The following is a 12328-nucleotide window of genomic DNA, read 5'->3' as shown; positions in this document are numbered from 1 at the left end:
AGTATATTTAATTAATTTTCATCTCAGCTACAGATATAGATTTTATATATAAAATAATTTTACCTTAAGAGTTTTTGCTAATTCTACACTATCAGGAATTTAACTACCAGCATACAAAGCCAAAAATCTACAGCCTTCCCAGTACGCTCCCACTGTAACTCTGGCAGGAGTGTGCAGAAGGGCTGCAAATTACACCAGACCCTGGATCTCAGAACTTCTACGAGGCCCTTGCAAGTTCAGTAGAAAATGGTGCAGAGCCTTCCAACATCGGAAGTACCTGCGCCCAAAGAGTCTCAAGTGGTGGGCATATCGCCACCAGTAGAATATGGTATGAGCAGGTGGACTGGGAAGTGAAGACCACATGTGAGACCAGTTGGGGCTTCAGGCTTGAACTGCAGAAGAAAATTTCAGCCCCCTTTGAAAGGTATGTAAAATGAATCACCTTCCTGGGTCCCCACAAACCCCAGTGGGGTCCACGGCAGAGATCACCAACAGAAGCACCCTGGCACACACTAGGATATATTACAATGGATCTAATTAAAATGTGTATTTATTATTTATCATGACTGAATGATATATAATAATGATGTAATTCATCACATTAACAACTGGCCATTGTAGGTCGATTCAAAGGTTTGATGCAGTTTGTAACGTGAATGCATTGGAAGGATATTTTTTTTAAAGTTTGTCCATAGCACTTTAGCAGAAAAAAATGTTTTGCAGACACCAGGAATGACCATTTTGTGGTTACTGGCCAATTTATTGCTGTATAAGAAGCATTAATACAATCTTTGTAAAAAATCTAGCTTGCCATGGTGGGGAATACAAATAGGAAGCCTGGTCAGACAAAGACAGAAGATATGATGCGGCCATCAGCAATATATTACAAATATCTCAGAAAACAAAGCTGACTGGATAACTCATTCAAGAATTTCTCAATCAGAAGTCATCAATCTGGTAAGTGGAAATATTTGGCATATAACTCACTGCTAGCAATGATTCATCCTATTTACATCATTCTTGTCACTACTAATCAATATCATTAAAAGATCACAGCCATCATCACACCATTATAGAATTAGTATGGTGATGGAAAACCCACATGCAAATGGAAAATATTAATTTTATCCTATGAAACTTTGCCTGAGACCTTTTACTGGACATTATTACTAATGACTTTTAAAAAGCAGAACAGAGCAGCTAAAGATGGCCACGCACAATTTGCATACGAGAAGCCAAAGGCCGGCTGAGAGACAGAGTAATTACCCAGTCTAGCCAGAACAATAGGGGTGCGCTCTGATTCAATTACCTAAAATGGATTTTGTCAATATTGGTTGTTAAAAGCCATCGATACCCATTGACTTTGAAAGAGCCAAACTTCCCCCCCGCCCCCCCCCCCCCCACCCATCAAGTATGCTTGCACAGTTTGAGAGAAGAACTTTGAATTTCAATATAACCTTCCAGAAACTTGTTTATGAACAAAGAGGTGGCCACATGACATACCTGCGTGTATAACTCTCGAGATTGTGAAATGTGCCTCAGAAGAAAGACAGTAACTCCAAGGAAGAAAACAACACCTCTCTCTGTATCTCCCTCTCCAGCAGTCACAGGGGAGCCTCAGCTAAATCTCAAACCTACAGACCCACCCAGTTATCAACAAGGAGGACTGATAAAGTCTCTCTTCGGCCTTCCAGAACCAAGCCCGAATTGTGCATGTGGCCCAGCGAGGACTTCAACTTCAACCAAGGACACTGAAACTCAGTATTTGAATTCCATTTATTATGGACCTTACTTCAACCTCCCAAATCGTTTTCCCCCTCTGTATCTATTTGTGTGTGTGTGTGTATGCGTGCCTCTCCTATGAATGTGAGCATGGATGCATCGCATATTTTAGTAATGTTAACGGTTTAGAGTGATAAGGTTAATAAACGTACATCTCTCTTGTTTAAACTCAAGAAAACCTGTCTGATTGGTTCATTTCAATTATAATTAGGGGAACAGTGAGCAAGTGCTCACTGAGGTGGTAAGCTAAACCACTGTGTTAAAAGAATAAACCCTGTTGCTATCAAACCAGAGAAGGGTGAAAGGGAGCCTGAGACCCCTTCCTCACCTAGTCATAACAGTATAGTGGAATTTTTGAGAAACAACTTGTATTTATATACCAGCTTTACAATAATAAAACATCCAAAGATGCTTCACAGCTGCATTGTAGAATAAAATTTGACACCAAGTCACAAAGAGATATTAAGGCAGATGACCAAAAGCTTGGTCAGAGGTAACTTTAAGGAGTGTCTTATTTATTTATTTTATTTAGAGATACAGCACTGAAACAGGCCCATCGACCCACCGAATCTGTGCCAACCATCAACCACCCATTTTATACTAATCCTACATTAATCCCACATTCCCTACCACATCCCCACAATTCTCCTACCACCTAGCTACACTGGGGGCAATTTACAATGGCCAATTTACCCATCAACCTGCAAGTCTTTGGCTGTGGGAGGAAACCGGAGCACCGGGAGGAAACCCACGCAGTCACAGGGAGAACGTGCAAACTCCACACAGGCAGTACACAGAATCGAACCCGGGTTGCTGGAGCTGTGAAGCTGCAGTGCTAGCCTGCGCCACTATGCCGCCCAAAGGAGGAGAAAGAGGTAGAGAGGTTCAGGGAGGGAATTCCAGAACTTAGAGCCCAGGCAACTGAAGGCACAGCCACCAATGGTGGAACGATTAAAATTGGGGACAGTCAAGAGGCCAGAGTTAGAGGAGCGTTGGTAGCTTCGGAGGGTTGTGGGGCTGGAGAAGATTACAGAGATAAAGTACTGATTGTAAACCTAATGAACTTATTAAAGCTAGGGTTATTCTTTTGACATAGGAACACAAAGAAACAGATTATAATTTCCCACAAATCAGTGAATGTTATTGGAGGGACTTGACACCGTCATCATTCATCACCATCAACATCAAGGTCACAAATATTTCCACCAATGTCATGCAGCCTGAAGCAAAAGGGTAGATAATCAGATAATGTCTGTCAAACCCACAGCTGTCAGATCTGACACATTAAAACATGAATCATTGATTAAATATACACACATATATACACTTAAAATGGGGTTGCAAACTATTTTTTGCTCAGTACCAGTGCAATGAGACACCAGCATATTTAAAAATATGTATTTTTATTGACATGACGCATCATAGTGACAAAGTGACATTCCCAGGCAGTTTCCTAAAACATTCTCGAGCTATTAAAACTGCACAAATACTTGTCTTTTTCCTTCGTTGAAAATTTTTTTATCAGTGTTCTAAACTAGATAAGTTATCACCAGCTGAGAGTCATAATAAATTTCTCCACCTGTTAGTTGACCACTGCGAGTGAAAAACTCTTCAATAAATCATCCAGTTTTCACCTAACTTAAAGATATTTATAATATATTACTGATTCAAGAATGGCAAGAGTAATGATGATGATGGTTACAATAATAAGAATGATACAGACAATGGTAATTATAATATTGATCTTGACAGGTAGGGTACCGATGGCCGTCACAGCGAGAATGATACTAATGGTATCTAGCAAAAAAGTGAATCTCGTGCAATCACATCTCTTCCGGCTCATCCATGTGTCGGGTTCGGGTTGGGACGGGCCCATCTTCAGGGTATGGCTTTTGGGCTCGGGTTGGTTCAGGCCGAGTCAAGTTGGGTCGGGCTGGACACACGGTAAGTGCTCTTCTGGTAAGTATTGAAATTAAAAAAAACTTACCTGAGCTGGGAGTCCAGGACGAAACTGAGTCTGTGCAGTGAACGAGTGATGTCACTGTGATGTCATCACTCATGCGCTGCAGCTTCGTGGAACTTCCCAGTCAGAAGGTTAAGTAAAGGGATGGTTGGCCGGGCTCGAGTCGGGTCAAACCGGAGCAGGTTCGGGTGGGCTCGGGGCAAAATCGGAGGGACCCAGGCTGGGTCGGGCTCAGGTCCGCTGTGGTCCGGTTGGGTTCTTTTTTCCCCAACCTGAGCAGGCCTCTACCTATTTCTCAACTACATGCTGCCCCTCAGCAACATCATCCAAAAACATAACAGATTCCACCTGCACATCTCCTTCACTGCCATAAATGACTCTACCATATCACCACTTATTTTGACCCCTCTACTGCTCTGATTACCATCACCTTGTTCGTCTGATATCCAGTACTAGGTGAGCTACGATTTCTTCCAACGGAACATTAAGACTGAAGCCATTGTTTTCAGTTCCTGCCAAGAACTCTGTTCCCTGGCCACTGACTCCATCCATCTCTCTAGCCATATTCTGAGGCTGCACCCAACAGTTTACAACCTTGGCATCCTAATTAACCCTGAAGGAAGCTTTCGACTCTATATTCTTTCCATCACCAAGATCGACTATTTTGAACTCCGTAACATCACCTGTTTCCACCCCTGCATCAACTCATCTACTGCTGAAACCCTCATTGGTGCCTTTGTTAACTCAAGATTAGGCAATTCCAATACTATCCTGGTCCACCTCCCACTGTGTACCCTCCATAAACTTGAGCTTTTCCAAAACTCTGATGCCTGTATCCAAACACACACCAAGACCTAGTCATCCATTGCTGGTCTGTTTGCTCACCTGTATAGGCTTCTGGTATGGCAATGCCTCAATTTTAAAATTCTCGCCTTGGTTTTTAAATCTCTCCATAGCCTCAATCAACTATTCCTATCTCTGTAATCTCGTTCAGCCCTACAACTGTCCAAGATGTCTGAGCTTCTCCAAATCTGGCGTCTTGCATTTGTTCAATTTTCATTGCTCCACCACTACCAGCTGTGTCTACAGCTGTCTAAGCCATAAACTCTGGAATTCTCAGTTTAAACCTCTTCCCCTGCCAAGACTGTTTTCAATAATCAGGAACGAATGCTGGAACTTCAAAGATGATCAGATACCGTCACAGTTCCAAACATAAATGATGTCAACTAGCGATCTGGCAACATTATTCCCAAGACCTGCAAGCATGCTTCTGAGAAATAAAAGTCTTTGTGTTTAGGGAGAGTATGGTTGTAAAGCTGAAACTTAAAAGGAAAACCCTTTTTTGGTCACCCGTACTATTATCTCATGTGGGTCAATGTCAGATTTTGTTAATAACATTCCTGTGAAACACCTGGAGATGTTTTCCTAATAAGGCAGATGAATTAAGGGCATTGATTAGCACATGGGATTATGATATTATTGCTATCACAGAGACATGGCTGAAGGAGGGGCAGGACTGGCAACTCAATATTCCAGGGTATAGAATCTTCAGGCGTGATAGGGGAGGGGGATAAAAGAGGAGGTAGCATTGCACTTTTGATCAAGGAGTCAATTATTGCAGTAAGGAGGGATGATATCTTAGAAAGTTCCTCAAATGAGGCCATATGGGTAGAATTTAAGAACAAAAGGGGGGCAATCACTTGGCTGGGCGTGTACTACATGCCTCCAGTCAGGGAGAGATAGAGGAACAGATAGAGGAAGGGGTGGCACAGTGGCGCAGTGGTTAGCACTGCAGCCTCACAGCTCCAGCGATCCGGGTTCAGTTCTGGGTACTGTGTGTGGAGTTTGCAAGTTCTGCCTGTGACCGTGTGGGTTTCCACCAGGTGCTCCGGTTTCCTCCAACCGCCAAAGACTTGCAGGTTGACAGGTAAATTGGCCATTGTAAATTGCCCCTAGTGTAGGTAGGAGAATAGTAGGGAATATGGGATTAATGTAGGATTAGTATAAATGGGTGGTTGATGGTCGGCAGACACGGTGGGCCGAAGGGCCTGTTTCAGTGCTGTATCTCTCTATGACTCTATATGTAGGCAAATCTCAGAGGTGTAAAAATAATAGGGTAATAATAGCTGTGGATTTCAATTTACCTAATATCAACTGGGAAAGTCTTAGGGCAAAAGGCTTAAAAGGGGAGGAATTCTTAAAATGCATACAGGAGAGCTTTTTGAGCCAGTACGTAGAAAGTCCTACAAGAGAAGGGGCGGTACTGGACCTAATCCTAGGAAATGAAGCTTGACAAGTGGTAAAAGTATCAGTGGGGGGAGCATTTTGGGGGTATTGACCATAACTCTAAGATTTGAAGTAGTTATGGAAAAAGGACAAAGATGTGCCAGAAATAAAGGTACTGAATTGGGGGAAAGGCCAATTTCAATTTGATAAAACAGGATCGGGCCAAAGTGGACTGGGAGCAGCTACTTGTAGGAAAGTCTACATCAGGCCAGTGGGGGTCATTCAAAGAGGAAATAGTGAGGGTTCAGAGCCAACATGTACCCGTTAAGGTGAAAGGTATGACCATCAAGTCCAGGGAACCTTGGATGTCAAGGGATATAGAGTATTGGATCAGGGAAAAATAAGGAGGCTTATGGCAGATTCGGAGCACTAAAAACAGCGGAGGCATTAGATGAGTACAGAAAGTGTAGGGGGGTACTTAAAAAAGTAATTAGGAGAGCGAAAAGGGGACATGAAAAAACATTGGCGGGCAAGATAAAGGAAAATCCTAAGGCGTTTTATAATAAATTAAGGGCAAGAGGATAACCAGGGAAAGAGTACGGCCCATTAGGGACCATAGTGGCAATCTGTGTGTGGAGTCAGGGGACATAGGTGAGGTTTTAAATGATTACTTTTCATCTGTTTTCACTGTGGAGAACGACATTGTAGGTGCATAGACCAGGGAGGGGGATTGCAATATACTTGAACATATTAACATTGAAAAGGATAAACTATTACCTGTTTTAGCCGGCTTAAAAGTGGATAATTCCCGAGGCCCAAATGAGATGTATCCCAGGCTGCTACGTGAGGCAAGGGAGGAGATAGCTGGGGCTCTAACACAAATTTCCAGATCCTCTCTGGCCACGGGAGAGGTGCCAGAGGACTGGAGGACAGCAAATGTGGTACCATTATTCAAGAAGGACAGCAGGGATAGATCAGGTAATTACAGGCCGGTGAGTCTAACATCAGTGGTTGGGAAACTATTGGAAAAAATTCTGACGGATAGGATTAATCTCCACTTGGAGAGGCAGGGAATAATCAGGGATAGTCAGCACAGTTTTGTCAGGGGGAGATCATGTCTAACTAACTTGATTGAATTTTTCAAGGACGTGACTAGATGTGTAGATGAAGGTAAAGCAGTTGATGTAGTCTACATGACTTCAGTAAGGCTTTTGAGAAGGTCCCGCATGTGAGATTGGTTAGGAAGGTAAGAGCCCATGGGATCCAGGTCAATTTGGCAAATTATATCCAAAATTGGCTTAGTGGCAGGAAACAGAGGGTAATGGTCGAGGGTTGTTTTTGCGAGTGGAAGCCTGTGACCAGTAGTGTACCACAGGGATCGGTGCTGGGACCCTTGCTCTTTGTAGTGTCTGTTAAATGATTTAGATGTGAATATAGGAAGTATGATAAGTAAGTCCGCAGATTACACGAAAATTGGTGGTGTCGTAAATAGTGAGGAGGAAAGCCTTAGATTACGTGACGATATAGATGGGCTAGTAAGATGGGCGGAGCTGTGGCAAATGGAATTTAATCCTGAGAAGTGTGAGGTGATGCATTTTGGGAGGACTAACAAGGCAAGGGAATATACAATGGATGGTAGGACCCTAGGAAGTACAGAAGGTCAGAGGAACCTTGGTGTACTTGTCCATAGATCACTGAAGGCAGCAGCACAGGTAGATAAGGTGGTTAGGAAGGCATATGGGATACCTGCCTTTATTAGCTGAGGCATAGAAAATAAGAGCAGGGAGGTTATGATGGAGCTATATAAAATGCTAGTTAGGCCACAGCTGGAGTACTGTGTACAGTTCTGGTCACCACACTATAGCAAGGATGTGATTGCACTGGAGAGGGTGCAGAGGAGATTCACCAGGATGTTGCCTGGGCTGGAGCATTTCAGCTATGAAGAGAGACTGAAAAGGCTAGGGTTGTTTTCCTTAGAAAAGAGAAGGATGAGGGGGAACATGACTGAGGTATACAAAATTATGAGGTGCATTGATCGGTTAAACTTCTTCCCTTAGTGGAGGGGTCAATAACCAGGGAGCGTAGATTTAAGGTAAGGGGCAGGAGGTTTAGAGGGGATTTGAGGAAAACAATTTGCACCCAGAGGGTGGTTGGAATCTGGAACGCACTGCCTGATGATGTGGTAGAGGCAGGAACCCTCACAACATTTAAGAAGTATTTAGCTCAGCACTTGAAACACCATAGCATACAAGGCTACGGGCCAAATGCTGGAAAATGCGACCAGAATAGTTAGGTGTTTGACAGCCAGCACAGACACGATGGGCCGAAGAGCCTGTTTCTGTGCTGTATAACTCTATGACTCTATTAAAGGTGTTAAATAACTAAGTTATTGTTGTAATGACAGTGATGTAAATGATTGTGATAGCAATGGTTTATGTTTCAATGATAATCCTGACAGCAACAGCGAGGGTTGGGAAAGTGCTAAAGCTGTTAAGTATTAGTGACCATGAAAATAATAATGATTGCATTGCTGATAGATCAGTGCCCCAGGCGGACCGGTGAATCTTGGTGCCTCCCTCATGTACTGCCCCCACGCCACCCCCCATCCATCCATCCTCATACTTACCCACGGTGGCTCCTTCCAGGAATTGTTTGGAGGAAATTGGTCCTTTTTCTGCTCAGCTGCTGCACTTCGGGCACCTCCTCCCCCTTCTCTATGCCTTTAAACCAAGATCAGTAACTGTGCTACAATTCTGGCATTCCTAAAATTAGTGACATCTCCTCCTCCTCCTCAGACGAAAATAAAGAGCTGCGAGCAACTGAAGGTGAATCATGGGAAGCAGTCGGTGAACACCCACATCCTCGCCCAGTCTAGCTGAGCGCTGTGAGGCGCGTGTTGCTCAATGTCTATTTACAACCAAGGCCTGGTTGCTAAGGCCTTCACCTGCAGCAAAACCGCTCTTCCGCTTACAGCACCGGATGTGGCGTGTGACGTCACAAAGGGGCGGGCTCATCAGCCTCCGGCTCCCTATTGGTGCTCCCCCGCCGGGCAGGTGCCGCCCCCTATTGGTGCTCCCACCGGGCACGTACCGTCCCCTATTGGTGCTCCCCCGCCGGGCAGGTGCCGCCTCCTCTTGGTGCTCCCGCCGGGCAGCTGCTGCCCCCTTTGCAATTATACACGGGTAGCTGTTTCTCAGGTGGTCGATGTATTCCTCTGGGTCGCTGTGTGGGTTATGCAGCTTTAACTCTTTGTGCTTCAGCCTTTTGTATTTATGCGCTAAAGACAAACACTGACAGTGTTCCTCATATCTACTGTGCATTTATATATTCGTTGTACTATTATATAAGTCCAATTCCAAGTAAAAAGAAAGACACTAGTATAAGACACTAGTTTGGCCTCGGCTGGAGTATTGCGTCCAGTTCTAGGCTCCGCACTTTAGGAAAGACGTGAGGGCATTGGAGGGAGTGCAGAAAAGATTCATGAGAATGGGTCCAGGGATGAGGAATTTCAGTTATGAAGATAGATTGGAGAAGTTAAGACTGTTTTCCTTGGAGAAGAAAAGGCTGAGAAGTGATTTGGTAGATGAATTTAAAATTATGAGGGGCCTGGACAGAGTAGATAGAGAGAATGAGCGGGCACAGATTTAAAATATTTGTTAAGAGAAGCAAAAGTGACATGAGGAAAAACTTTTTCATGCAGCGAGTGGTTAAGGCCTGGAATGCGCTGCCTGAGAACGTGGTGGAGGCAGGTTCAATTGAAGCATTCAAAAGGGAATTGGACAGTTATATGAAAAGGAAGAATGTGCAGGCTTATGGGGAGAAGGCAAGGGTATGGAACTGAGGGATTGTTCTTACAGAGAGCTAGTGTGGACACGATGGGCCAAATGGCCTCCTTCTGGACTGTAACAATTCTGTGATTCTTTCACGGCCATCGGACATCTGAAAGCCTTTTATGGCCATTGAAGTACTTTTGAAGGTGGTTACTGTTGTAATGTAGGAAGCGCAGCAGCCAATTTGTGCACAGCAATGTGTTCATGACCAGGTAATTTGATTTTTGTGATGTTGGTTGAGGGATAAATATTAACCTGGACACCGGGGTTAATTCCCCTGCTGTTCTTTGAAATAGTGCCATGGGATCTTTTACACCCACCTGAGAGGGCAGATGGAACCTCAGTTTAACATCTTTTCCAAAAGACGGCACCTACAACTTTTAAGTAGGAATTAATGGAGGAGAGAACTCGTGGAACTAGTAATGGTGCAGACAGGTTTCATTTTAATTTTAAACTTGCCAAAAAGATTCCATAAAATTTTAGATCTTGTTTGGAGCTAACTAAGAAATTCAATTTCAGTCTGCAGCAGTAGTTGCTGCCTCCATCTTTAATGTTTTTAATCGGTTTAGTAGAGGATGTTTTAAAAACACTAAAAATATCCAGTCTAGCTATTTAAATTATCCATACTTGATAGGAATAGAAAATGTGGTTTTGAACACAGTGGCCCTGATATTTACTGGGACCTGTGAAGAGAGTGGGGTGTTGTTTTGGGTGAGGGGGGTGGGGGAACGGGTGTGGTGGTGGGTGAGGAATTACAGACAGGAAATGGAAGATTTAATTGCAGGATGCCTTTTAAAACTTTTCAGTATGTTTCCCTCCTAATAGCCAGCCATATTGACAGCCTGGAGGCCTGTTGGATGGGAAAGCAGCTGAGGAACGGATGCCATGTAAGTAGGAGATCACAGGTGGTGGTGGAGTTTGGAGAGTGGCGTGGGAGTTGGAGATCGTGATGGAGTGCGTGAAATCGGAGATTGCATGGTCAGAGGTTGTTGTGGGGGTTAAAGAGGTAAGCTTGCCAGAGCCAGAGGAAACATTCCTACTCCTGGCCCTCAAGCAGTGCTGCAAAGACATTCACCTTATGGATCTGGCTCTTGCCTCTTTTTATCACCTTACCTTTTATAAGTCCCATGAAACCCAGCCAACATTATTTATAAATGAAATCCTGTTAAAATGGAGGCATAAAGTCTCCTTAAAAAATTTCAGTGACCCACCCGCCTCGAGCTGATTGAACATGCATGTTTCAACCCACCTACATTGAAATCAGAAGTGGCCGGGTTGGAGTTGGGTTTGAAATTTTAAAATACTTTACACTCAATCCAAACCCACCTGGTCTTGGGGATAAAATTGCCTCCAGATCTCAAGAGATCTGTAGGTTCAAATTAGGTGTAGGCCATTCTTTACAATTTTACCAGTATATTCACATATTTCTGGACAAATTAATTATATCAATCCCAAAACTCCCTAGTGGTGAGTGCCACTGCATTTGTGCCAATGAGTCAGAAATTTGCATTGGCTGATGCTCTAGAGTCCTAATCCTCCAGAATTGCATAACCTCATATGATGCACATACATTAGAACATTTCACAGAATCGTTACAGTGCAGAAGGAGGCCCTTTGGCCCATCGTGTCCACACTGGCTCTCCGAAAGAGCAATTCCCTCAGTTCCATTCCCCTGCCTTCTCCCCAGAACCCTGCACATTCTTCCTTTTCATATAACTGTTTAATTCACTTTTGAATGCTTCAATTGAACCTGCCTTCACCACGTTCTCAGGCAGCGCATTCCAGGCCTTAACCACTCGCTGCATGAAAAAGTTTTTCCTCATGTCACTATTACTTCTCTTACCAAATACTTTAAATCTGTGCCCTTCTATCAAGTCTCCTCTCAGCTTTCTCTTCTCCAAGGAAAACAGTCCTAACTTCTCCAATCTATCTTCAGAACTGAAATTCCTCATCCCTAGAACTATTCTTGTGAATCTTTTTTGTACTCTCTCCAATGCCCTCACCTCTTTCCTAAAGTGCAGCGCCCGGAACTGGATGCAATACTCCAGCTGAGGCCGAACTAGTGTCTTATACGAGTTCAACATAACTTCCTTGCTCTTGTGCTCTATGCCCCTATTAATAAAGCCCAGGATACTGTATGCTTTATTAGCCGCGCTCTCAACCTATCCTGCCACCTTCAATGACTTATGCACATATACACCTAGGTCACAGAATCACAGAATAATACAGTGCAGAAGAGGCCCTTCGGCCCATTGAGTCTGCACCAATGCATTAAAGACACCTGACCTGTCTACCTAATCTCATTTGCCAGAACTTGGCCCATAGCCTTGAATGTTGTGACATGCCAAGTGCTCATCCAGGTACTTTTTAAAGGATGTGAGGCAACCTGCCTCTACCACCGTCCCAGGCAGGGCATTCCAGACTGTCACCACCCTCTGGGTAAAAAAGTTCTTCCTCAAATCCCCCTTGAACCTCCCGCCCCTCACCTTAAACTTGTGACCCCTCGTAACTGACCCTTCAACTAAGG

The 12328-nt window shown here is 43.9% G+C and overlaps 1 protein-coding gene across 3 annotated transcripts in view; it reads right to left on the bottom strand.

Annotated features, from left to right (window-relative positions):
* The window catches only part of arl6 (ADP-ribosylation factor-like 6), a 56419-nt gene extending 47471 nt beyond the window's left edge, over nucleotides 1–8948 (bottom strand). For all 3 annotated transcript variants that reach the window (XR_010975821.1, XM_068040608.1, XM_068040609.1), the window contains exon 1: nucleotides 8598–8948. The gene's annotated coding sequence lies outside the window, so the exon portion shown is untranslated. The remainder of the gene's footprint in view (nucleotides 1–8597) is intronic.
* Between the last annotated feature and the right edge of the window lie 3380 nt (nucleotides 8949–12328).

Source organism: Heterodontus francisci, chromosome 10 (genome assembly GCF_036365525.1).
Source record: "Heterodontus francisci isolate sHetFra1 chromosome 10, sHetFra1.hap1, whole genome shotgun sequence".
NCBI classification, from domain to species: Eukaryota; Metazoa; Chordata; class Chondrichthyes; order Heterodontiformes; family Heterodontidae; genus Heterodontus; species Heterodontus francisci.
Note: the sequence above shows the minus strand (reverse complement) of the source record. Positions and strands in the feature narration are given on the sequence as shown.